At 49.7% G+C, this 23,718-nt stretch overlaps 1 protein-coding gene and 1 pseudogene across 2 annotated transcripts in view; one reads left to right on the forward strand and one right to left on the reverse strand.

Annotated features, from left to right (window-relative positions):
• The window catches only part of LOC146009992 (uncharacterized), a 64,268-nt pseudogene extending 44,234 nt beyond the window's left edge, over positions 1-20,034 (forward strand). Inside the window, exon 4 of the transcript XR_014444707.1 lies at positions 18,854-20,034. The product of XR_014444707.1 is annotated as an uncharacterized LOC146009992 (transcript). The remainder of the gene's footprint in view (positions 1-18,853) is intronic.
• The window catches only part of LOC146009910 (uncharacterized), a 272,626-nt gene that overhangs the window by 66,047 nt on the left and 182,861 nt on the right, over positions 1-23,718 (reverse strand). The window lies entirely within an intron of this gene.

Consider the following 23,718-nt stretch of genomic DNA (forward strand, 5'->3'; position numbering starts at 1 on the left):
ATCCCCAGTGTTACTGTATAACGTCCCATTCCCAGCGGTCACATCTCCGGGTGTTACTGTATAACATCCCATTCCTAGTAGTCACCTCTCTAGCCTAGCTGCTACCCATAGTGTCCTGATAGATGGTATCAGGACACTATGATCTGCTCCGCCTGTAGTATAGTATCAGGACACTAGGTCTGCTCCGCCTGTAGTATAGTATCAGGACACTAAGGTCTGCTCCGCCTGTAGTATAGTATCAGGACACTAGGTCTGCTCCCTCTGTAGTATAGTACCAGGACACTATGGTCTGCTCACCCTGTAATATAGTATCAGGACACTAGGTCTGCTCCGCCTGTAGTATCAGGGCACTAAGTCTGCTCCCCCAGTAGTATAGTACCAGGACACTAAGGTCTGCTCATCCTGTAATATAGTATCAGGACACTAAGGTCTGCTCCACCTGTAGTGTAGTATCAGTACACTAAGGTCTGCTCCGCCTGTAGTATAGTATCAGGACACTAGGTCTGCTCCCCCTGTAGTATAATACCAGGACACTATGGTCTGCTCACCCTGTAGTATAGCATCAGGACACTAAGGTCTGCTCTGCCTGTAGTATAGTACCAGGACACTATGGTCTGCTCCCCCTGTAGTATAGTACCAGGACACTATGGTATGCTCACCCTGTACTATAGTACCAGTACACTAAAGCCTGCTCCCCCTGTAGTATCAGGACACTAAAGGTAAAGGCTGTATTAGTATAATAAAGATCACTCCTACTGTACCTTCAGCCACAGAACAGAACAGAACCCCAGCGTCTCCTCCCTGGTACTCACAGCTGTGCTGCTGGCCGCTACACAGGATGTATCCTCCTCCCTCCTCCTTCTGTGCATAGACACGCCCCCTCTCCCCGCGGTTATCCCGTATGTGGCGAGCAGCTGTGTCCCTGGTTACACTGGCCAGGCGGCGGCCATTTTGTTGTAGCCCCGCTGCTATATACGGAGAAGAGGCGTCTTTGAATTAGGGAGGAGTCGGACACGCCGTCGTTATATGGTAGAAGGTATTAATCAACTTTATTATCATTATTGTGACAATACAGATGGAGGAGTGTTACACGTAGAGTGGAATTTAGTGTCATGTACCGTACTACACGGGGCCAGGCTTTAATGCCCTGCTACCACAGAAGAAGTTATGTCATGTTATTACACAGATGGAGCATACTTCCTGGTGCTATACAAAAGGGGGATGTACTAAAAGGAATGACAGTGGAATGACAGTGTTGTCTGCAGATAAGGAATGCCAATTGACTACAATGGGAGAAAATTACTTTTATATTAATATTTCTGCAATTATTGCACATATCAACTATATTTTTGGTAGGTCGAGCAGACTTTAAATCCACCTGGAGTGTAATAATTATTATATATCACAGTCTACTCCAATCTCTATTATAATAACATAGCACAATCCTGATCCCCCTGTGGTGTATAGCTTAAAAACACTAAAACCTGCTCCCTCTATAGTATCAGGACACTAAAGCCTGCTCCCCATGTAGTATAATATCAGGGCACTAAAGCCTGCTCCCTCTGTAGTATAGTATTAGGACACTAAAGCCTACTCCCTCTGTAGTATAGTGTCACGGCACTAAAGCCTACGCCCTCTGCTGTACAGTATAAAACCTTTAAAGCATGTCCACTCTGTAGTATAGAGTCAGGACACTAAAGCCTACTCCCTCTGTAGTATAGTATCAGGACACTAAAGCCTACTCCCTCTGTAGTATAGTATCAGGACACTAAAGCCTACTCCCTCTGTAGTATAGTATCAGGACACTAAAGCCTACTCCCTCTGTAGTATAGTATCAGGACACTAAAGCCTACTCCCTCTGTAGTATAGTATCAGGGCACTAAAGCCTACTCCCTCTGTAGTATAGTATCAGGACACTAAAGCCTACTCCCTCTGTAGTATAGTATCAGAACATGCCGTAATCCCCACAGGGAAAACAAACACACTCATTGGCCAACACAAAAACCTGAGACTCCCAGATTCGGTGATTGCCCTCACAGCCAGAAAATAAATAAAACAAACATGGTTTCCATTGGCCCCTGCAGGTGGCTGACCTCACCCGCTGGGCTGTCACAGATACCGGCAGCTGATCCAGTGGCATAACTATAAATCCCCCCCCCCCCCCCCCCTGCAAAAAAAGTTTGTGGTGCCCCCCTACCCCCTGAACAGGGAAATGAAATGGTATAAATGTATACACACACACACACACACACGTGTGTGGACAGATAGTTAGATATACACATATACTGTACACGTAAGTTGTTAGTGGGAGCTGTCAGCTCCTGTGAGGCTACAGATGGGATGGGGGTGGGGCGGGGGGGACATCTCCCTGCATGTTTTCCCACAGAATCACAGTGTCACGGATCTGCTTATTCAAGCTTACATGACTTGTGATTCTGCTGTTTCTCAGTCTCAGTCTGAATCAGTTCTGTCTGCTTTCATGCTGCCAGTCAGTCTGTGCATTGCTGGCTCCTTGATTGTGCAGCTGAGTAGAATCCAGTCTAAAACTGGAATCACCTGTAACCCTTTGCTGTCCTGTTCCCTGTTGCTCACCTGTTAAATTCACACTGAAGTCTCCTGGATTCCTGCCTCAGTTTGCAGAATGCCCTCTGTCATTTCCTCCAATCAATGCAAGGCAGGGGGGTTAAATATCCTGCTCACAGACCCAGAAACTGCCTTCAGCAACTTGTCTTCCTGCTGGATGCTCTGTGCAGTTCAAGCCTGCTTCCTGGAATCCCTGCGTGAGTCTTCAGCGTTCAGCTCCCAGAGGCTCTGCTTGTCCGGCTGGTCCAGCGCTCCCGGTCTGGTCCACAAATTTTCCTGTTCCTGTGACAAGTCGGTCATTTCAGTTCAGTTATCTCCGTCACCTGTTCCTGTGTCAACGCCAAGTCGGCCATTTCTGTTCAGTTATTCCCGTGACCTGTTCTTGTAGTAAAGCCAAGTCGGCCTTTGGTTTCTTTTATACAGTCGGAGTGTCAACACCAAGTCGGCAAGTTCAGTTCCTTTATTTCCTGTCATCCCAGTCATACTCCAGCCTGTCGCAGCCAGTCAGACTTTCATTCGTCCCACTTGCCTTCCGACCAGAATCTCCTACATCAAGTCCTCAACTGCGCAACCTCTCACCGTCAGTGAGCACTTCTAGGGAGGGGCCGCGACCTGCTGTCCAGACGCAGCGAAATCCAAACCTCCTTGCGGGGGTCCCTGGCGAAGACCGCTGGGCAGTTAGGCTCCGTGCCCTCATCAAGAAGTTCAGCCAAGTCTCACATCCAGGGGGTTTATGCGCAGGTCCTATATCCAACCCGCTACGCTTCCAGCTCCCCAAACACAGCCCGTCCCGGTACCGCAGCCTGTGACTGATCCACAATAACCATCCAGTGTAACAGTTTGCAACAGCCACCAGACCACCACGGGTCACAACTGAGTCCACAAGCTCCTAGTCGTGACACACAGTAGCAGGCTGTCAAGCAGGGAGCCCGCCCCATACCACTTACCAAGCGGCTCTCCCAGAGGTCACTGGAGCATGAAGAAGTTGAGATAAGCTGTGTACACACAGGCCGCAGGCGACTTCCGGTAATCTCCCGGAATGCACGTTAAAATCAAGCTGCCATCCCAGGCCGCAACCCGCGGGGAGGCTCTCGACCGTTCCGGCTTCACGACCAGCGCCACTGCCTTCCTGAAGTTCTCTGATCGTGCAGTAATGGGTGTTTAGTCCCAAGAGAGCAGTAGTCTGTGGACTGGAGAGCCGTGCACAACAGCTGCTCGGGTTGGGTAAATTCAGTGTGCCCAGCCAGCACTGGCTCCCCCCAGCCGCAGCGGTGGCTTTCGCACTATAGCTACGCCACTGAGCTAATCGCAGGAGATTAGCTCCAGCTGCTCCATGAAGTCCAGTCCAGCGGGTGCCTTCCTCCAGAGAGTCCAGAGCAGCGAGTGCCTTCCTCCAGAGAGTCCAGAGCAGCGAGTGCCTTCCTCCAGAGAGTCCGGAGCAGCGAGTGCCTACCTCCAGTAAGTCCAGACCAGCAGCGAGTGCCTTCCTCCGGAGAGTCCGGAGCAGCAGCGAGTGCCTTCCTCCGGAGAGTCCGGAGCAGCAGCGAGTGCCTTCCTCCGGAGAGTCCGGAGCAGCAGCGAGTGCCTTCCTCCGGAGAGTCCGGAGCAGCAGCGAGTGCCTTCCTCCGGAGTGTCCGGAGCAGCAGCGAGTGCCTTCCTCCGGAGTGTCCGGACCAGGCCTGTGGGTTGAAATTTGGTCTGATTCCCTACCTGCCCAGGCCCTCATCATCTCTTCAATGTCTTCAGCCAGTCCTTGACAGGCTTAGACCCTCAGAACCATCCTCAGCCACAGACCAGTAATTTATCCTGTATAATTATCAGTCAGTACACACCTTATTTATGTATTTGCTTACAGCCAGTGCACATTTGTTTATGTAATAATGTGTATCAATTATTTATAGTCCATATTTATTGTATCTACAGGGAAATCTTTCCTGTGTCCTCTCAGTCTCACGGAGGATGGACAAGGACAAAATTCACATGACACAGAAGATATTAAACCTCACCCTGGAGATAATCTACCTGCTGACTGGGGAGGTGAGGTCACAGTGACATCACTATTATCTATTACTGACACAGGGACCTGACTGGGGAGGTGAGGGGGTCTGGGAGCGTCACAGTGACATCACTCTTATCTCTATTACTGACACAGGAACCTGACCGGGGAGGTGAGAGGGTCTGGGAGCGTCACAGTGACATCACTCTTATCTCTATTCCTGACACAGGGACCTGACCGGGGAGGTGAGGGGGTCTGGGAGCGTCACAGTGACATCACTCTTATCTCTATTACTGACACAGGGACCTGACTGGGGAGGTGAGAGGGTCTGGGAGCGTCACAGTGACATCATTCTTATCTCTATTACTGACACAGGGACCTGACCGGGGAGGTGAGGGGGTCAGCCCAGGGGGGAGAGAGGAAATGTGACAGGTGCTAGTATAATACACATAGAAGCACAAGTGAGCCCGAACCATTTACTTTACTGTTGTTTTTTTGCTTTTTTCACTTGAAAGGATCACATACTAGTGAAGACATCCAACAGTCGTCCGCTTCGTGTGTCAGGAGCAATGAGCAGGACCCAGAGCCCCATCACGGTGCCTCCACCTCACTCACTGATGCATGAGAGGCACAATGACCAGAAGATCCTGGAACTCACCAACAAGATCATTCAGCTGCTGACGGGAGAGGTGACTGCTGGGAATGGGACGTTATACAGTAACACCGGGGGATGTGACCGGAGAGGTGACTGCTGGGAATGGGACGTTATACAGTAACACCGGGGGGATGTGACCGGAGAGGTGACTGCTGGGAATGGGACATTATACAGTAACACCGGGGATGTGACCGGAGAGGTGACTGCTGGGAATGGGGCATTATACAGTAACACCGGGGGATGTGACCGGAGAGGTGACTGCTGGGAATGGGACATTATACAGTAACACCGGGGGCTGTGACCGGAGAGGTGACTGCTGGGAATGGGACGTTATACAGTAACACCGGGGGATGTGACCGGAGAGGTGACTGCTGGGAATGGGACGTTATACAGTAACACTGGGGGATGTGACCAGAGAGGTGACTGCTGGGAATGGGACGTTATACAGTAACACTGGGGGATGTGACCAGAGAGGTGACTGCTGGGAATGGGACGTTATACAGTAACACCGGGGATGTGACCGGAGAGGTGACTGCTGGGAATGGGGCATTATACAGTAACACCGGGGGATGTGACCGGAGAGGTGACTGCTGGGAATGGGACATTATACAGTAACACCGGGGGCTGTGACCGGAGAGGTGACTGCTGGGAATGGGACGTTATACAGTAACACTGGGGGATGTGATCTGCGAGGTGACTGCTGGGAATGGGACGTTATACAGTAACACCGGGGGATGTGACCGGAGAGGTGACTGCTGGGAATGGGACGTTATACAGTAACACTGGGGGATGTGACCAGAGAGGTGACTGCTGGGAATGGGACGTTATACAGTAACACCGGGGATGTGACCGGAGAGGTGACTGCTGGGAATGGGGCGTTATACAGTAACACCGGGGGATGTGACCGGAGAGGTGACTGCTGGGAATGGGACATTATACAGTAACACCGGGGGCTGTGACCGGAGAGGTGACTGCTGGGAATGGGACGTTATACAGTAACACTGGGGGATGTGACCGGAGAGGTGACTGCTGGGAATGGGACGTTATACAGTAACACCGGGGGATGTGACCGGAGAGGTGACTGCTGGGAATGGGACATTATACAGTAACACCGGGGGCTGTGACCGGAGAGGTGACTGCTGGGAATGGGACGTTATACAGTAACACTGGGGGATGTGACCAGAGAGGTGACTGCTGGGAATGGGACGTTATACAGTAACACCGGGGGATGTGACCGGAGAGGTGACTGCTGGGAATGGGACGTTATACAGTAACACCGGGGGGATGTGACCAGAGAGGTGACTGCTGGGAATGGGACGTTATACAGTAACACCTGGGGATGTGACCGGAGAGGTGACTGCTGGGAATGGGACGTTATACAGTAACACTGGTGGATGTGTCTGGGTGATGACTATATCATTGTGTTAGGTTCCTATAAGGTGTGAGGATGTCACTGTCTATCTCTCCATGGAGGAGTGGGAGTATATAGAGGAACACAGGGGTCTGTACAAGGACGTGATGATGGAGAATCACAGGCCCCTCATATCACTAGGTAAGAGGAGACTGTCATGTAGTGTAATGGAGAGAGCAGCTATGGGGCCACCTAGATACACAGCATCTGATAATCACATATATACCATGTCCTCAGTCACTGTGTGTCTCCTACAGATGGGCCCAGTAACAGGAATACCCCAGAGAGATGTCCCCGTCCTCTGTATTCCCAGGATAATCACATATATACCATGTACTCAGGCACTGTGTGTCTCCTACAGATGGGGCCAGTAACAGGAATACCCCAGAGAGATGTCCCCGTCCTCTGTATTCCCAGGATAATCACATATATACCATGTCCTCAGTCACTGCGTGTCTCCTACAGATGGGGCCAGTAACAGAGATACCCCAGAGAGATGTCCCCGTCCTCTGTATTCCCAGGATAATCACATATATACCATGTCCTCAGTCACTGTGTGTCTCCTACAGATGGGCCCAGTAACAGGAATACCCCAGAGAGATGTCCCCGTCCTCTGTATTCCCAGGATAATCACATATATACAATGTACTCAGTCACTGCGTGTCTCCTACAGATGGGCCCAGTAACAGGAATACCTCAGAGAGATGTCCCCGTCCTCTGTATTCCCAGGATAATCACATATATACCATGTACTCAGTCACTGTGTGTCTCCTACAGATGGGCCCAGTAACAGGAATACCCCAGAGAGATGTCCCCATCCTCTGTATTCCCAGGATAATCACATATATACAATGTCCTCAGTCACTGCGTGTCTCCTACAGATGGGCCCAGTAACAGGAATACCCCAGAGAGATGTCCCCGTCCCCTGTATTCCCAGGATAATCACATATATACCATGTCCTCAGTCACTGTGTGTCTCCTACAGATGGGCCCAGTAAAAGGAATACCCCAGAGAGATGTCCCCGTCCTCTGTATTCCCAGGATAATCACATATATACCATGTACTCAGGCACTGCGTGTCTCCTACAGATGGGGCCAGTAACAGGAATACCCCAGAGAGATGTCCCTGTCCTCTGTATTCCCAGGATAATCACATATATATACAATGTCCTCAGTCACTGCGTGTCTCCTACAGATGGGCCCAGTAACAGGAATACCCCAGAGAGATGTCCCTGTCCTCTGTATTCCCAGGATAATCACATATATACAACTAGGTGATTCATCGCGCCCTACGGGCGCTCTTCACACCGTCGTAAGGGGCTGCGCCCCCTTAATTTGTGAACGTTTGTATATGAGAAATATGGTTAGAATTGTATGAAAGATGCCCTGTATTGCAACTTAGGTGTCCGCGAATTGCGGGAGGGGGGGTCGCGGAGGGTGCCGCGAATTGCAGGAGGGGGGGTCGCGGGGGGTGCCGCGAATTGCAGGAGGGGGGGTTGTGGGGGGGATAGATGCTGCGAATCGCGGGAGGGGAGGGATTGCAGAGAATCGCGGGAGGGGGGTCGCGGGGTGGGTTGCCGCAAATCGCGGGAGGGGGGTTACGGGGGCGGGGGTTGCGGCGAATCATGGTAGGGGGGGTCGCGGGGGGTGTGCCGTGAATCACGGGAGGGGGGGTCACGGGGTGGGGTGCCGAGAATCGCGGGGGTGTGTGTGTGTGCCGTGAATCGCGGGAGTGGGGGTTGCGGGGGGTGGGGGGGGGTGACGCGAATCGCCACAAGAAAAAATCAACACAGAAAGGTCAACACATGTAAATGTTGACATAAGTGTGGCACTTCATTGGTGTCCATGTCGACACATGAGAATGAATATGAAAACATTCAAAAAATGAAAAAAAAAAAAAATTCAAAAACTCATGTCAACCTTTTTCATTGTCGACCATAGCCATGTCAGTGTTTTCCATGTGCAATTTAATTCTGGAGCTGCCGCGAATCGCGGGGGGGTGCCGCGAATTGCGGGAGGGGGGGTCGCGGGGGTGGGTGCCGCGAATCGCGGGAGGGCGGGGTTCACAGGGGTTCCGGTGGGGGGTTGCCGCGAATTGCGGGAGGTGGGGGGTCACGGGGGGGTGCCGCGAATCGCGGGAGGGGGGGTTGCGGGGGGGTGTGACGCGAATCGCCACAAGAAAAAATCAACACAGAAAGGTCAACACATGTAAATGTTGACATAAGTGTGCCACTTCATTGGTGTCCATGTCGACACATGACAATGAATATGAAAACATTCAAAAAATGAAATAAATCTTCAAAAACTCATGTCAACCTTTTTCATTGTCGACCATAGCCGTGCCAGTGTTTTGCATGTGCCATTTAATCCTGGGGCTGCCGCGAATCGCGGGGGGTGCCGCGATTTGCGGGAGGGGGGGGTTGCGGGGGGTGGGTGCCGCGAATCGCGGGAGAGCGGGGTTCATGGGAGTTCCGGTGGGGGGTTGCCGCGAATTGCGGGAGGTGGGGGGTCACGGGGGGTGCCGCGAATCGCGGGAGGGGGGGTTGCGGGGGGTGTGACGCGAATCGCCACAAGAAAAAATCAACACAGAAAGGTCAATACATGTAAATGTTGACATAAGTGTGCCACTTCATTGGTGTCCATGTCGACACATGACAATGAATATGAAAAAATTAAAAAAATTAAAAATAAATCTTCAAAAACTCATGTCAACCTTTTTCATTGTCGACCATAGCCATGTCAGTGTTCTGCATGTGCCATTTAATCCTGGGGCTGCTCCGCGGGAGGGGGGGTCGCGGGGGGTTCTTTTTGCCGCGAATCGTGGGGGGGAGGTCACGGGGGAGGGTTTGCCGCGATTCGCGGGAGGGGGGGGTCGCGGGGTGGTGGTTATGCCGCGAATTGCGGGAGGGGTCGTGGGGGGGGTTCTTTTTGCAGCGAATCGCGGGAGGGGGGGTCGCGGGGGTGTTTTTGCTGCGAATCGCGGTAGGGGGGTCGCGGGGGAGCGGGTGTTTTTGCCGCGAATCGCGGGAGGGGGGGGGGGCGCGCGGGGGGGAGGTTTTGCCGCGGGAGGGGGGCGCTCACCTGGTGGCTGTGGAGTAGCAGTGCTGGGCAACATGGGAAGGCAGTGGGTGTCTGGCACTGTCTGTGGGCTCACTGGGCTGGTTCTCTGTCACATACCTCCCAACATGACCCTCTCCAGGAGGGACACAGTGCTCTGTTTCTAGACTTCCCCTTAATGTATGATTGCCATCACCTGTTTTAAACAGGTTAATTTATCAGAAAGGTGTTCAGCACAGATGAAGGCAATCACACATTAAGAGGAAAGTCCAGGAACAGAGCGTTATAGACACAGACACCCACTTTGAGTGACAGATGTAGCCAAATATATAGGAGATGTCCTCAGTCACTGTGTGTCTCCTACAGATGGGCCCAGTAACAGGAATACCCCAGAGAGATGTCCCCGTCCTCTGTATTCCCAGGATAATCACATATATACTATGTCCTCAGTCACTGTGTGTCTCCTACAGATGGGCTCAGTAACAGGAATACCCCAGAGAGATGTCCCCGTCCTCTGTATTCCCAGGATAATCACATATATACAATGTCCTCAGTCACTGTGTGTCTCCTACAGATGGGCCCAGTAACAGAGATACCCCAGAGAGATGTCCCCGTCCTCTGTATTCCCAGGATAATCACATATATACCATGTCCTCAGTCACTGCGTGTCTCCTACAGATGGGCTCAGTAACAGGAATACCCCAGAGAGATGTCCCCGTCCTCTGTATTCCCAGGATAATCACATATATACAATGTCCTCAGTCACTGTGTGTCTCCTATAGATGGGCCCAGTAACAGAGATACCCCAGAGAGATGTCCCGTCCTCTGTATTCCCAGGATAATCACATATATACAATGTACTCAGTCACTGTGTGTCTCCTACAGATGGGCCCAGTAACAGAGATCCCCCAGAGAGATGTCCCCGTCCTCTGTATTCCCAGGATAATCACATATATACAATGTCCTCAGTCACTGTGTGTCTCCTATAGATGGGCCCAGTAACAGGAATACCCCAGAGAGATGTCCCCGTCCTCTGTATTCCCAGGATAATCACATATATACAATGTCCTCAGTCACTGCGTGTCTCCTACAGATGGGCCCAGTAACAGAGATACCCCAGAGAGATGTCCCCGTCCTCTGTATTCCCAGGATAATCACATATATACCATGTCCTCAGTCACTGTGTGTCTCCTACAGATGGGCCCAGTAACAGAGATACCTCAGAGAGATGTCCCCGTCCTCTGTATTCCCAGGATAATCACATATATACAATGTCCTCAGTCACTGCGTGTCTCCTACAGATGGGCTCAGTAACAGGAATACCCCAGAGAGATGTCCCCGTCCTCTGTATTCCCAGGATAATCACATATATACAATGTACTCAGTCACTGTGTGTCTCCTACAGATGGGCCCAGTAACAGAGATCCCCCAGAGAGATGTCCCCGTCCTCTGTATTCCCAGGATAATCACATATATACATGTCCTCAGTCACTGTGTGTCTCCTACAGATGGGCCCAGTAACAGAGATACCCCAGAGAGATGTCCCCGTCCTCTGTATTCCCAGGATAATCACATATATACAATGTCCTCAGTCACTGCGTGTCTCCTACAGATGGGCCCAGTAACAGGAATACCCCAGAGAGATGTCCTCTGTATTCCCAGTATAATCACATATATACCATGTCCTCAGTCACTGCGTGTCTCCTACAGATGGGCCCAGTAACAGGAATACCCCAGAGAGATGTCCCCGTCCTCTGTCTTCCCAGGACCACACAGAGGAGAATCACAGTGTCCCACAGGAGGAGCAGGTAGGTGGGATGTAGGATCTCACCGAACAAAAAAGTTACTGTAGTTATTTTAGTTCGGTACTCTTTACCTAGCACGGTGCCCACGATTTTGATCGTGGGCATCGCAGGTAAAAAAATCGCGGGCATCGCGGCCATTGAATGCACTAAAAATCGGGTGCGACGCGATGCCCACGATTTCCCATAGGGAACAATGTTAAATTTCTCAATTGACCCGATTTTACTGTTCAATGCCTCAATTGACACGATTTTTCCATAGGAAACAATGTTAAATGGCCCACAGAGGCCAAATAGCCACCCTGAAGTGTGAAAAGGCCCCCACAATTGGTAACGCCACCCCACGATCAACGTCAACCCGAAGCGTGGCGAGCGCAGCAAGCCCGCAAGGGGCGGCGGTACGCGTCCTACGACCTTTTCATACCCCCACTATCCACGTCGGCGTGGAGTTGAGAATAGAATAGTGTGGCGAGCGCAGCGAGCCACCGAGCCCGAAGCGTGGCGAGGGGACGCGTATACCTTCACAGGTAAACGCGTCCCTTCGCGGGCTTCACAGGTATCCGCGTTCCCTCGCTGGGCTCGCTGCGCTCGCCACGCTTCGGGCTCGGTGGCTCGCTGCGCTCGCCACACTATTCTGTTCTCAACTCCACGCCGACGTGGATAGTGGGGGTATGAAAAGGTCGGAGGACGCGTACCGCCGCCCCTCGCAGGCTCGCTGCGCTCGCCACGCATCGGGTTGACGTTGATCGTGGGGTGGCGTTAACAATTGTGGGGGCCATTTCACACTTCAGGGTGCCTATTTGGCCTCTGTGGCCCATTTAACATTGTTTCCTATGGAAAAATTGGGTCAATTGAGGCATTGAACAGTAAAATCGGGTCAATTGAGAAATTTAACATTGTTCCCTATGGGAAATCGCGGGCATCGCGTCGGTCGCGTCGCACCCGTTTTTTTTTTTTTTTTTTTTAGTGCATTCAATGGGCGCCGTGCTAGGTAAAGAGGGGCAGATGTATTAAGCCTTAACAAGAGATAAATCCAAGGGTGATGAAGAGAGATAAACGTCCAGCCAATCAGCTCCTTACTGACTTTTTTCAAACACAGCCTGTAACATGGCAGTTGGCAGGTGATTGGCTGGACGTTTACCTCTCTTCATCACCCTTGGATTTATCTCTTGTTAAGGCTTAATACATCTGCCCCAGAGTACCTTTTAGTTCTATTGTAAATCTCCGTTATTCATTTTGCAATGATATTATGTTCTTTAAAGTGTTTTTTTTTTTAAGTCTGTATAATTGAATTTTCAAAATGAAATACAAAGAGTAAAAAATATCATAATGATTGCAATAATGGTCAATAAATTCCAATGACCCTACAAAACCTGAAGAAGAATCGAGAGTAGGGATTGTGTAATGACACAATGATAATATCCTATTGGCGGTGGTATATCTCTCCAGGACGGCTCAGGGGAGGACATATTTATTTTTAAAATCTTCTTCTTTTTTTTTTTTTTTTTTTTTTTAGTGTAGACACTTAAATGAAATTACTGTACAAAATATAAAAGAGGAAGAGGAGACGTATGTGACGGGTGATCAGCAGTGTAAGGAGGAGGAAATCCCTACAGGTATCAGCACAGGTGAGTAATAATCACTAAGTACAGAGTCCCATATTCTCCTGGTTCTGTCACTGCCCCTAATCTCTTATCCCGCCCCCTCCTCTGTCACTGCCCTAATCTCTTATCCGACCCCCTCCTCTATCACTGCCCTCATCTCTTATCCCGCCCCCTCCTCTGTCACTGCGCTAATCTCTTATCCCGCCCCCTCCTCTGTCACTGCCCTAATCTCTTATCCCGCCCCCTCCTCTGTCACTGCCCTAATCTCTTATCCCGCCCCCTCCTCTGTCACTGCCCTCATCTCTTATCCCGCCCCCTCCTCTGTCACTGCCCTCATCTCTTATCCCGCCCCCTCCTCTGTCACTGCGCTAATCTCTTATCCCGCCCCTCCTCTGTCACTGCCCTAATCTGTTATCCCGCCCCCTCCTCTGTCACTGCGCTAATCTCTTATCCCGCCCCTCCTCTGTCACTGCCCTCATCTGTTATCCCGCCCCCTCCTCTGTCACTGCCCTCATCTCTTATCCCGCCCCCTCCTCTGTCACTGCCCTCATCTCTTATCCCGCACCCCTCCTCTGTCACTGCCCTCATCTCTTATCCCGCACCCCTCCTCTGTCACTGCCCTCATCTCTTATCCCGCACCCCTCCTCTGTCACTGCCCTAATCTCTTATCCCGCCCCCTCCTCTGTCACTGCCCTAATCTCTTATCTCGCCCCCTCCTCTGTCACTGCCCTCATCTCTTATCCCGCACCCCTCCTCTGTCACTGCCCTAATCTCTTATCCCGCCCCCTCCTCTGTCACTGCCCTAATCTCTTATCTCGCCCCCTCCTCTGTCACTGCCCTCATCTCTTATCCCGCCCCCTCCTCTGTCACTGCCCTCATCTCTTATCCCGCCCCCTCCTCTGCCACTGACCCTAATCTCTTATCCCGCCCCCTCCTCTGTCACTGCCCTGATCTCTTATCCCGCCCCCTCCTCTGTCACTGCCCTCATCTCTTATCCCGCCCCCTCCTCTGTCACTGCCCTCATCTCTTATCCCGCCCCCTCCTCTGTCACTGCCCTCATCTCTTATCCCGCCCCCTCCTCTGTCACTGCCCCTATCTCTTATCCCGCCCCCTCCTCTGTCACTGCCCCTTATCTCTTATCCCGCCCCCTCCTCTGTCACTGCCCCTTATCTCTTATCCCGCCCCCTCCTCTGTCATTGCCCTAATATCTTATCCCGCCCCCTCCTCTGTCATTGCCCTAATATCTTATCCCGCCCCCTCCTCTGCCACTGCCCTAATCTCTTATCCCGCCCCCTCCTCTGTCACTGCCCCTTATCTCTTATCCCGCCCCCTCCTCTGTCATTGCCCTAATATCTTATCCCGCCCCCTCCTCTGTCACTGCCCTAATCTCTTATCTCGCCCCCTCCTCTGTCACTGCCCCTTATCTCTTATCTCGCCCCCTCCTCTGTCACTGCCCCTTATCTCTTATCCCGCCCCCTCCTCTGTCATTGCCCTAATATCTTATCCCGCCCCCTCCTCTATCTTATTCTGCCCCCTCCTCTGTCACTGCCCCTCATCTCTTATACCACCCCCCCCCCTCCTCTGTCACTGCCCCTCATCTCTTACCCACCCCCCCCCTCCTCTGTCACTGTCCTCTTCTCTTATCCCACCCCCCCTCCTCTGTCACTGCCCTGATCTCTTCTATTATATGGTGGTCTCTAGTGTGATCTCTGTATTGTTTTGTGGTCTAAATAATTCCCTCTAGTATTTTGGTCACAGGAAGGCTCTCTGTATTGTTTGGAAGCTGCCATACAAAATACCAAAAAGGTCTGTTGCTAGAGAGTGCTATTTGTATTCTATTGTGGAACAATACTGCTCTTTATATTGTATATTGGTGGCTAGCGTACTCTCTACTATTTTCAGTCCCTGGGATGCTGTCTGTATTGTGTGGGGGTACTAGGTTACTCTCTCTATAGTATGACAGTCCATACGTTACATTGTATGGTGGTTACAAGGCTGCAGCCTCAGAAAATATAATCACTTAATGCCGAGGAACACGGCACAGATAGGACACATGTGTGTGTCACCCTCCCCCCCCCCTTAAACTCAAATAAGCAAGTGACGTGGCACATGGAGAATGGCTCCAACGAGCAATTCCAATATCTGAGTGATAAATAATGGCCAGCAAATGAGAGGTGACGCTGCAACAGTTGATTGGTCCATCCGCCCCTTTTATAATGTCTGGTTTCTGATGATCGGCTTAGCCTTTGAAAGCTTGACAGCGAAGCGCGCGCTGGCCTCTGCTGTGTGTCTGAACGTCTAATGTGTGTGGAAGCTATGTTATATTAAACCACAGACAGTTAACCTCTAATTATGCAATTCAAGATAATAGATTAGAATAGACATGAGTAAGAAGTGATAGTGTCCAGGGTTATACTGCTGTCATGCGAAACGGTGCAGTCCCGGTACGACCCTGTATTTTGCCCTGTTGAGATCGCTTCAGTGAACCGGCGGTATTGCCAGTTTGCTGATGTCATGTGGAAGCGGGGCAGAGCAGCAAATCATCATCGGGGGTGGGGGGGAAAGTAGGAGGCAGTGCTTAGAGCTGGCGCTGCTCCAAGCGTTGCCTCCTCCATAGTGTGAACGGGAAAATGGTCTCTTGACTTGAACCCATTCACACTGCCCAGCAACACTGCACCAAACCGGTAAGAACCCTTCTGCTTACCCAGTTCGAATTGCCGCATTGCTCCCGGTTTGCTATAACGGTACTTGTGTAGTTTCACAGCGCCACCGCGCGCACAGTGAAACTTTGAAACTTGGCAGTCTGCCAGACTCTGTGTTTACTGTGCGCGTGCCGCTCTAGCTGTTCTCAGCGCAGCGCGTGGCTGCTTTCCTTATGTAAGCTACGTTATCAGCATAGCGCTGGGCAGCAGCAGTGCACCTAGCGCTGACAGGTCACTGTGGTACTTGTAGTTCCACAGTGAAATAGGCAGTCCTGCGCACCGCTGACAACCCGGCAATTTAGACTCCTCCGGCTATTTAGAAGTCTAGATTTAGACGTCTAAATCCAGACTCCCTGCAAACCGCTAAGATGGGGGCATCTAAATTTAGACGGTAAAGCCTCTAAATTTAGTAGGGTCTAGGGGTACACTATTAAACCTGTTCACAATGACACTAGTCGATGTAACAGCTGTCGACCTTGTTAATTCCACTATCCACGCCAACCCGAAGCGTGGCGAGCGAGCTCGCGAGGGGCGGCGGTACGCGTCCTACGACCTTTTCATACCCCCACTATCCACATCGGCGTGGAGATGACTTTATAAAGTGTGGCGAGCGCAGCGAGCCACCGAGTCCGAAGCGTGGTGAGGGGACGCGGATACCTGTGAAGCCCGCGAGGGGACGCGGATACCTTCACAGGTATCCGCGTCCCCTCGCGGGCTTTACAGGTATCCGCGTCCCCTCGCTGGCTTCACAGGTATCCGCGTCGCCACGCTTCGGGCTCGGTGGCTCGCTGCGCTCGCCACACTTTATAAAATCAACTCCACGCCGACGTGGATAGTGGGGGTATGAAAAGGTCGTAGGACGCGTACCGCCGCCCCTTGCGGGCTCGCAGCGCTCGCCACGCTTCGGGTTGGCGTGGATAGTGGAATTAACAAGATCGACAGCTGTTATGTCGACTAGTGTCATTGTGAACAGGTTTAATAGTGTACCCCTAGACCCTACTAAATTTAGAGGCTTTACCGTCTAAATTTAGATGCCCCCATCTTAGCGGTTTGCAGGGAGTCTGGATTTAGACGTCTAAATCTAGACTTCTAAATAGCCGGAGGAGTCTAAATTGCCGGGTTGTCAGCGGTGCGCAGGAATGCCTATTTCACTGTGGAACTACAAGTACCACAGTGACCTGTCAGCGCTAGGTGCACTGCTGCTGCCCAGCGCTATGCTGATAACGTAGCTTACATAAGGAAAGCAGCCACGCGCTGCGCTGAGAACAGCTAGAGCGGCACGCGCACAGTAAACACAGAGTCCGGCAGACTGCCAAGTTTCAAAGTTATTTCAGGATAGTGATATTCTTTAATAATATCAGGTGGATGATGTGCATACATGATTGAAAACACACAAGAAAAATCCTAATACAAAGAAGGTATATATGAGAAAAGCATAATGAACAAATGCAGACGGCACTAAGGGGTCGGTCCTAATCCGTGCGGATGATTTGCGCACTTTACGGCAGAATGAATTCGGACCAGCAGAGGGTGCAAGATCGGCTTAATTCCAGAGCCGTTTTCAGCGTTTGAACAGCCCCTCGCACCCTTCAGTGCTAACAGAGTATCTACGTATTGTCACTTATTTAACAGCGCACACCACTATTTCTATGGTTTATGTTGTTTATTTGTCTGTCTGGATCTTTATTATATATATTAATAAAAGTTATATTTTAGAAATTCTTTTTTTCTACATTTACAAGTAGTGCCCCAACCAAAGAGAGTACTTGTCTCTGCTTCCAGTTTGTCCTTTCTACTAGGATGGATCAATAAGTACCTGTGTTAAGTAGATGGTCAGAATTACAAGGGTGGAGCAATAAGTACCGGTGTTAAGAATGAAGAGGAAAATTTTTCACTCAAATTTGTATTTCTTTCTCAACATGATCTCCTTTCACGGCTGTACACTTTTCCCAACGTCCCTGGATTTCTTTAAACCCTCTAAAAAAATACGGTTTGTCAAACTCACGTAGGCTTCTGTGTTAAGTAGATGGTCAGAATTACAAGGGTGGAGCAATAAGTACCGGTGTTAAGAATGAAGAGGAAAATTTTTCACTCAAATTTGTATTTCTTTCTCAACATGATCTCCTTTCACGGCTGTACACTTTTCCCAACGTCCCTGGATTTCTTTAAACCCTCTAAAAAAATACGGTTTGTCAAACTCACGTAGGCTTCTGTCTCGCCGATGACCTCCTCGTTGGAATTTTTCCCCGCGAGCCACGTTTTTCAGGTTATGGAACAGAAAGAAGTCGCAGTACGGTGGATGCGGCAACAATTCAAAACGCAGTTCATGCAATTTGGCCGCAACAATTCCATATGAATGTTGAATGCCGTTCCGTACGACACGCCTACTGTCTCTGATACTTCTCGCACTTCATTCAGCGATCAGCGAGAATCAGGTCGTAGACCCTTTCAGCGATTTCCTCAGTAACCACCTCTGCCGGGTCTTCCTGGACGCTCCTCATCAAACACAGATGTACGGCCAATGTTCAAATTCATTGAACCAATATCTCACGGTTGTCATACTGTAGATGGCAAAGAGTCCCCATACACAGCACCCAACTTCACTTTAATTCCTTGCACGTTTTTCCATCCAAAAATAAATAGCAAATTAATGATCCATATTGTTCTTTCTCCATCGTATATACGTTATTGTGTCAATTTTATTCCCCTCATTCTTATTATTATAATACATTTATTTTATTCCCAACAGGTGGCTGCAGCGTCGGTAATAGTGCGGGGAGGAATCCTATGTTACCCCCAGAATGTAGGATACAAGATGACATCACAGCACAGGATTCCCGAGAGATCCCCGTTACCCCAACCATATATCCTGTACATTGTAGTGCAGATGTATCACTGATTCCATCTACTCATGAGGAAAGTTCTCCTGATAAATCAGATATTGTCACACAGAATACAGCTCACACTGGTGGGAAACTGTTTCCATGTCCCGAGTGTGGGAAATGTTTTACACAGATATCAAAAGTAGCCAAGCACCAAAGAGTGCACACAGGCGAGAGACCGTACTCATGTTCTCAGTGTGAGAAATGTTATAAGTTAAAGGGAGATCTTGTTAGACATCGGAGAACTCACACAGGTGAGAAGCCGTTTTCATGTTCTGAGTGTGGGAAATGTTTTACATGCATATCAAAAGTAGCCAGGCACCAGAGAGTGCACACAGGCGAGAGACCGTACTCATGTTCTCAGTGTGAGAAATGTTATAAGTTAAAGGGAGATCTTGTTAGACATCGGAGAACTCACACAGGTGAGAAGCCGTTTTCATGTTCTGAGTGTGGGAAATGTTTTACATGCATATCAAAAGTAGCCAGGCACCAGAGAGTGCACACAGGCGAGAGACCGTACTCATGTTCTCAGTGTGAGAAATGTTATAAGTTAAAGGGAGATCTTGTTAGACATCAGAGAAGTCACACAGGTGAGAATCCATTTCCATGCTCCGAGTGCGGGAAATGTTTTAATAGGAAATCAAATCTTGCTGTTCATCAGAGAACTCACACGGGTGTAAAGCCATTTGCATGTTCTGAGTGTGGGGAATGTTTCAAATATCAGGTAAAACTTGAAGCCCACAAGATAACTCACACAGGTAAGAAGCCGTTTTCTTGTTTGGAATGTGGGAAATGTTTTTCACGGCAGGCAACACTTGGGAGACATAAAAAAAATCACACAGGTGAGAAGCCATTTTCATGTCCTGACTGTGGGAAATGTTTTACACAGCATTCAACATTTGCAGCACATCAGAGAACTCACACGGTCGAGAAGCCGTTTCCATGCCCCGAATGTGGCAAATGTTTTGACAAAAAATATAAAGTTGCCAGACACCAAAGAGTGCACACAGGTGAAAGACCATTCCCATGAGTGTGGGAAATGTTTTACCTTTAAGGAAGATGATTGGACACTCTAAATGGTTTCTGACACACTCCAAAATTATTTTGCAGCATCATGATCCCTGCTATTCGCCAATTAGCCGGGTAGCAGTCACAGTCAATCCCACTTGAACTGCCTTGGAGCCCGTTGGTGGCTGGATTACATACGACGGGCTCTGCATTCCCCACGGGCAGGAGACTTTAAAAAAAATAAAAAATTAAAACAAAATTAAAAAACAATATTTTTCACATATAAATTGAGCATTGATTCCTGTATGAAGTGAATGCTGTTTTATTGTTCATACGCACCAATAAACTATATTTCTATATGTTCATATAATGCTGAGTCTCAGACTATATTTACTGACCGACATTGAATCATTTCACTGACAAATGTTACAGCCACCCCGGTACTGCAGGCCTTCAGCCTAATTCTGTACCTGTATACTCAGAAGTCAGGATGTGCTTGCTAATTTTCCTCATTGATTTCAATGGGACACGGCGGACATTTTTAAGAAGTTTTCGTCTCTAATTGTGAAGGGGGCCATATTTTGATACACAGATGAAACTATATTGTCCCATATCTTTATATAATTCTCTCTCTAGGGGTGATTCAGGTATGATCGGTCTTTCCCTAATTCGGGTGCGGATATGCTTGTGAAGCCCCGCTGGGCAAACGCCTTCGGCGGGTATCACACTGGCTGAGGCATTCGCACACCGGGGGAGGGTATAGTGCGCTGCCGCGTGGAAATGCCCAGCGTTTCCTGGCCGTGCCTACAACACCAGTGGGTGCACCCAGAACACCGCTGGGCATTCCCTTGTGAACGCAGGCATGTCAAAGCCCTTTCAAGGTTTTCCTATGGGTCCCACCAAGTTCTAGTTACGGCCCTGCCAGGATGTGCCGTGTCCCTGGCGAGCCACCCACGCCCCGGCAATAGCCTTTGAAGTATATGATGGAGGAGAAGGTGCGAGTCTGAGACACCGGCTGGTACACTGATACAGTGCCCGTGTCAACATATGTCAACACAGGTACCAAAAACCATGCAAAGCTAATGTTGACTTTTTCCTGTGTTGATAATATACACATTGACTTGCTTGCTTTGACCCCTTTGCCAATGTCAATATAGACAATGTCGACCTTTTTATTGTGTCACCCTATTGACCAAATGGACCCACGCCCCTCTACCACATCATAAATGCCCATAGACACTGAGCGATAGTATAAACAATATCGCGCTCGTTACGGCCCTGCGGAGCGATGTCGTTAGTTATATCGTTACTGGCGCCAGTCTTCTGCGTGGCACGCTCAGTGTTGACTATATTGGTAACGAGACGGATGATATCGTTCAGCCTGTATGCGCTGTATCGTACGTCCAGAAGCTTCTACGATGTTGTTAACGATATTTAGTGGAGATGCGGTCGGTACTTGTGAGTTATCCGGGCGTCCGATTTTTAAATCGGGTCGGATCGGGACATCGCATCGCATCGCATGCGACCATCGGATGCGATGCGATGACCCGATTTTTCCATAGGAATCAATGTTAAAATGGACTGAGTCCATTTTAACATGGAATTCAATGGGAAAAAGGGGTCCTTTTCATACCCCTACTATCCAAGTGGGCATGGAGTTGGATATAAACCTGTGGCGAGCGTAGCGAGCCACCGAGCCCGAAGCGTGGCGAGCGTAGCGAGCCCCGCGAGGGGACACGGAATACCGTCCCCTCGCGGGGCACGCTTCACTCGCCACGCTTCGGGCTCGGCGGCTCGCTACGCTCGCCACAGGTTTATATCCAACTCCATGCCCACTTGGATAGTAGGGGTATGAAAAGGACCCCTTTTTCCCATTGAATTCCATGTTAAAATGGACTCAGTCCATTTTAACATTGATTCCTATGGAAAAATCGGGTCATCGCATCCGATGGTCGCATGCGATGCGATGCGATATCGTATCGCATCGCATCTGATTGTATGCCTTAACTTAAGGCATACAATCTAAAAATCGGACGCCCAGATAACTCACAAGTACCATGCGGTCATTTGGTCTACAGCATGATGGTCGACACGATTAGGTCGACATAGGAAAAGATTGACATGGTTCTAGGTCGTAAGGTCATTAGTTTTACAGGTCATTAGTTAGACCATGTCTAGGTCGACAGCCAAAAGGCCGACATGGAGTTTTTCACTGTTTTTTGAGCCGACATGTGCCGACAGGCGGTATTTCATGCCCTACCATCCACTAGGGCGCGGTGGGAGAATAAAACAGTGTGCCCGAAGCATGGCGAGGGCAGCGAGGGGATGCGGTGCACTTGAAATTGTGTCCATGTCGACTGTGTTGACATTCAGGTAAAAAAACTGGGGGAAACCCCCATGTCGACCTTTTGACTGTCGACATAGACATTGTCGAACCAATGACCTTTCGACCTAGAACCATGTCGACCTTTCCCCATGTCGACCTAATAACTGTCGACCATCATGCTGTAGACCAAATGATCCCAACCCATTTAGTGCTGGTCTGGGCATCACTGGGCCCCCTTAGTTCTTAGGGGCCCTGGGGTAAGGTACCAGCTGCACCAATGTTAGTTCTGACCTCTGATATTACTGATAAGATTTCTGGCCAACCTAATAGGAAATCTGTGACAGGCCATGATGGGACTTGTAGTTTCACAACAGCCCGAGAGCCGCAGGTTGTCCTAGACAAGGCATGTCCAAACTATGGCCCCTCCAGCTGTTGTAAAACTACAAGTCCCATCATGCCTTGCCACAGTTTTGCTATGAATTCTAAAACTATGGCAAGGCATGCTGGGATGTCACAACAGCTGGAGGGCCACAGTTTGGACATGCCTGGCTTAGACTAATATATGGGGTTATATATAAAATGTATGCCTTGTTCATACAGCCCAAATAAATATTAATGTATCACATATTCTATTATTTCATAGATTACCACCGTGCTAATGTTATACCTTCCAAAAGGTTCCCATTTCAGGGGCCACAGTCCAGGAATCATGGATGGATACGTTTCAGAGCCCATCTGTCCAGATTCGGATGGTCTAGATCAGTCATGGGGAACCTTTGGCCCGCCAGCTGTTGTTGAACTACACATCCCAGCATGCCCTGCTACAGTTTTGCTATTTGCCCATTCTAAATCTGTTGCAGGGCATGCTGGGACGTGTAGTCCAACAACAGCTGGAGGACCAAAGGTTTCCCATTCCTGATCTACCCCTGAGTGACAGCAGATTCAAGCTGCTTACCTCTGCTCTCTATCAAGGACAGTGTGACTCACCATCCCGTTCACTGCCTTGGGCACGCCGGTCGGACGCAGAGGCGTATCTGCATTTGGGTTGGTTACAAAGTCTCGGCAGTCAAGATCTGACATTCAGAATCACAGTATTTGTACCCTACCGCCTAACCCACCCCTCTCATAGTCTAAACCTTAATCGTGTGTGGCCACTTTCTGTGTTGACCTTTCAAACTTGTTGTCCCCAGTCCCACGGCAGACCTAAAAAAATGGAATCTTTTTTTGTTATAATAATAATGTGAAACATTGATCTGTATTACTAACCATGACTGACCATTGTTTTAATGCTTTCTAACATCAACAATCCAAAGTTATCCCTGGTATTCTTGTTGCTTGTGATTTTCATCTTAGTAAGCTGACCCAATGCAGTAAATCACACCCCCAACAAAGATATAGGGAGGTGAATCCGATAAGAGGTGCTAAATCTGCCTAGCATCAAGCTTTGATTAATGTGTTGGTGGTGTTTTAAGCTGGGTACACACCAAAACAATTGTTGTTGTACAACCCAACGGCCTATACAATGCCCGTTGGGTTGTATAGGTGTGTATGCCGTGCCAATGCAGGAGTGTCAACCGATAACTGGCTTATAACGCTCCTGGGTACTTGTGTATTTTGGCGGCGCCCATCGCATCGCATACCATAAGGCATATGATGGTATGCGATGCGACGCGATATCGCGCGATGCTGTAC

This window comes from Crinia signifera, chromosome 6 (genome assembly GCF_055691185.1).
Source record: "Crinia signifera chromosome 6, ASM5569118v1, whole genome shotgun sequence".
Classification (NCBI taxonomy): Eukaryota; Metazoa; Chordata; class Amphibia; order Anura; family Myobatrachidae; genus Crinia; species Crinia signifera.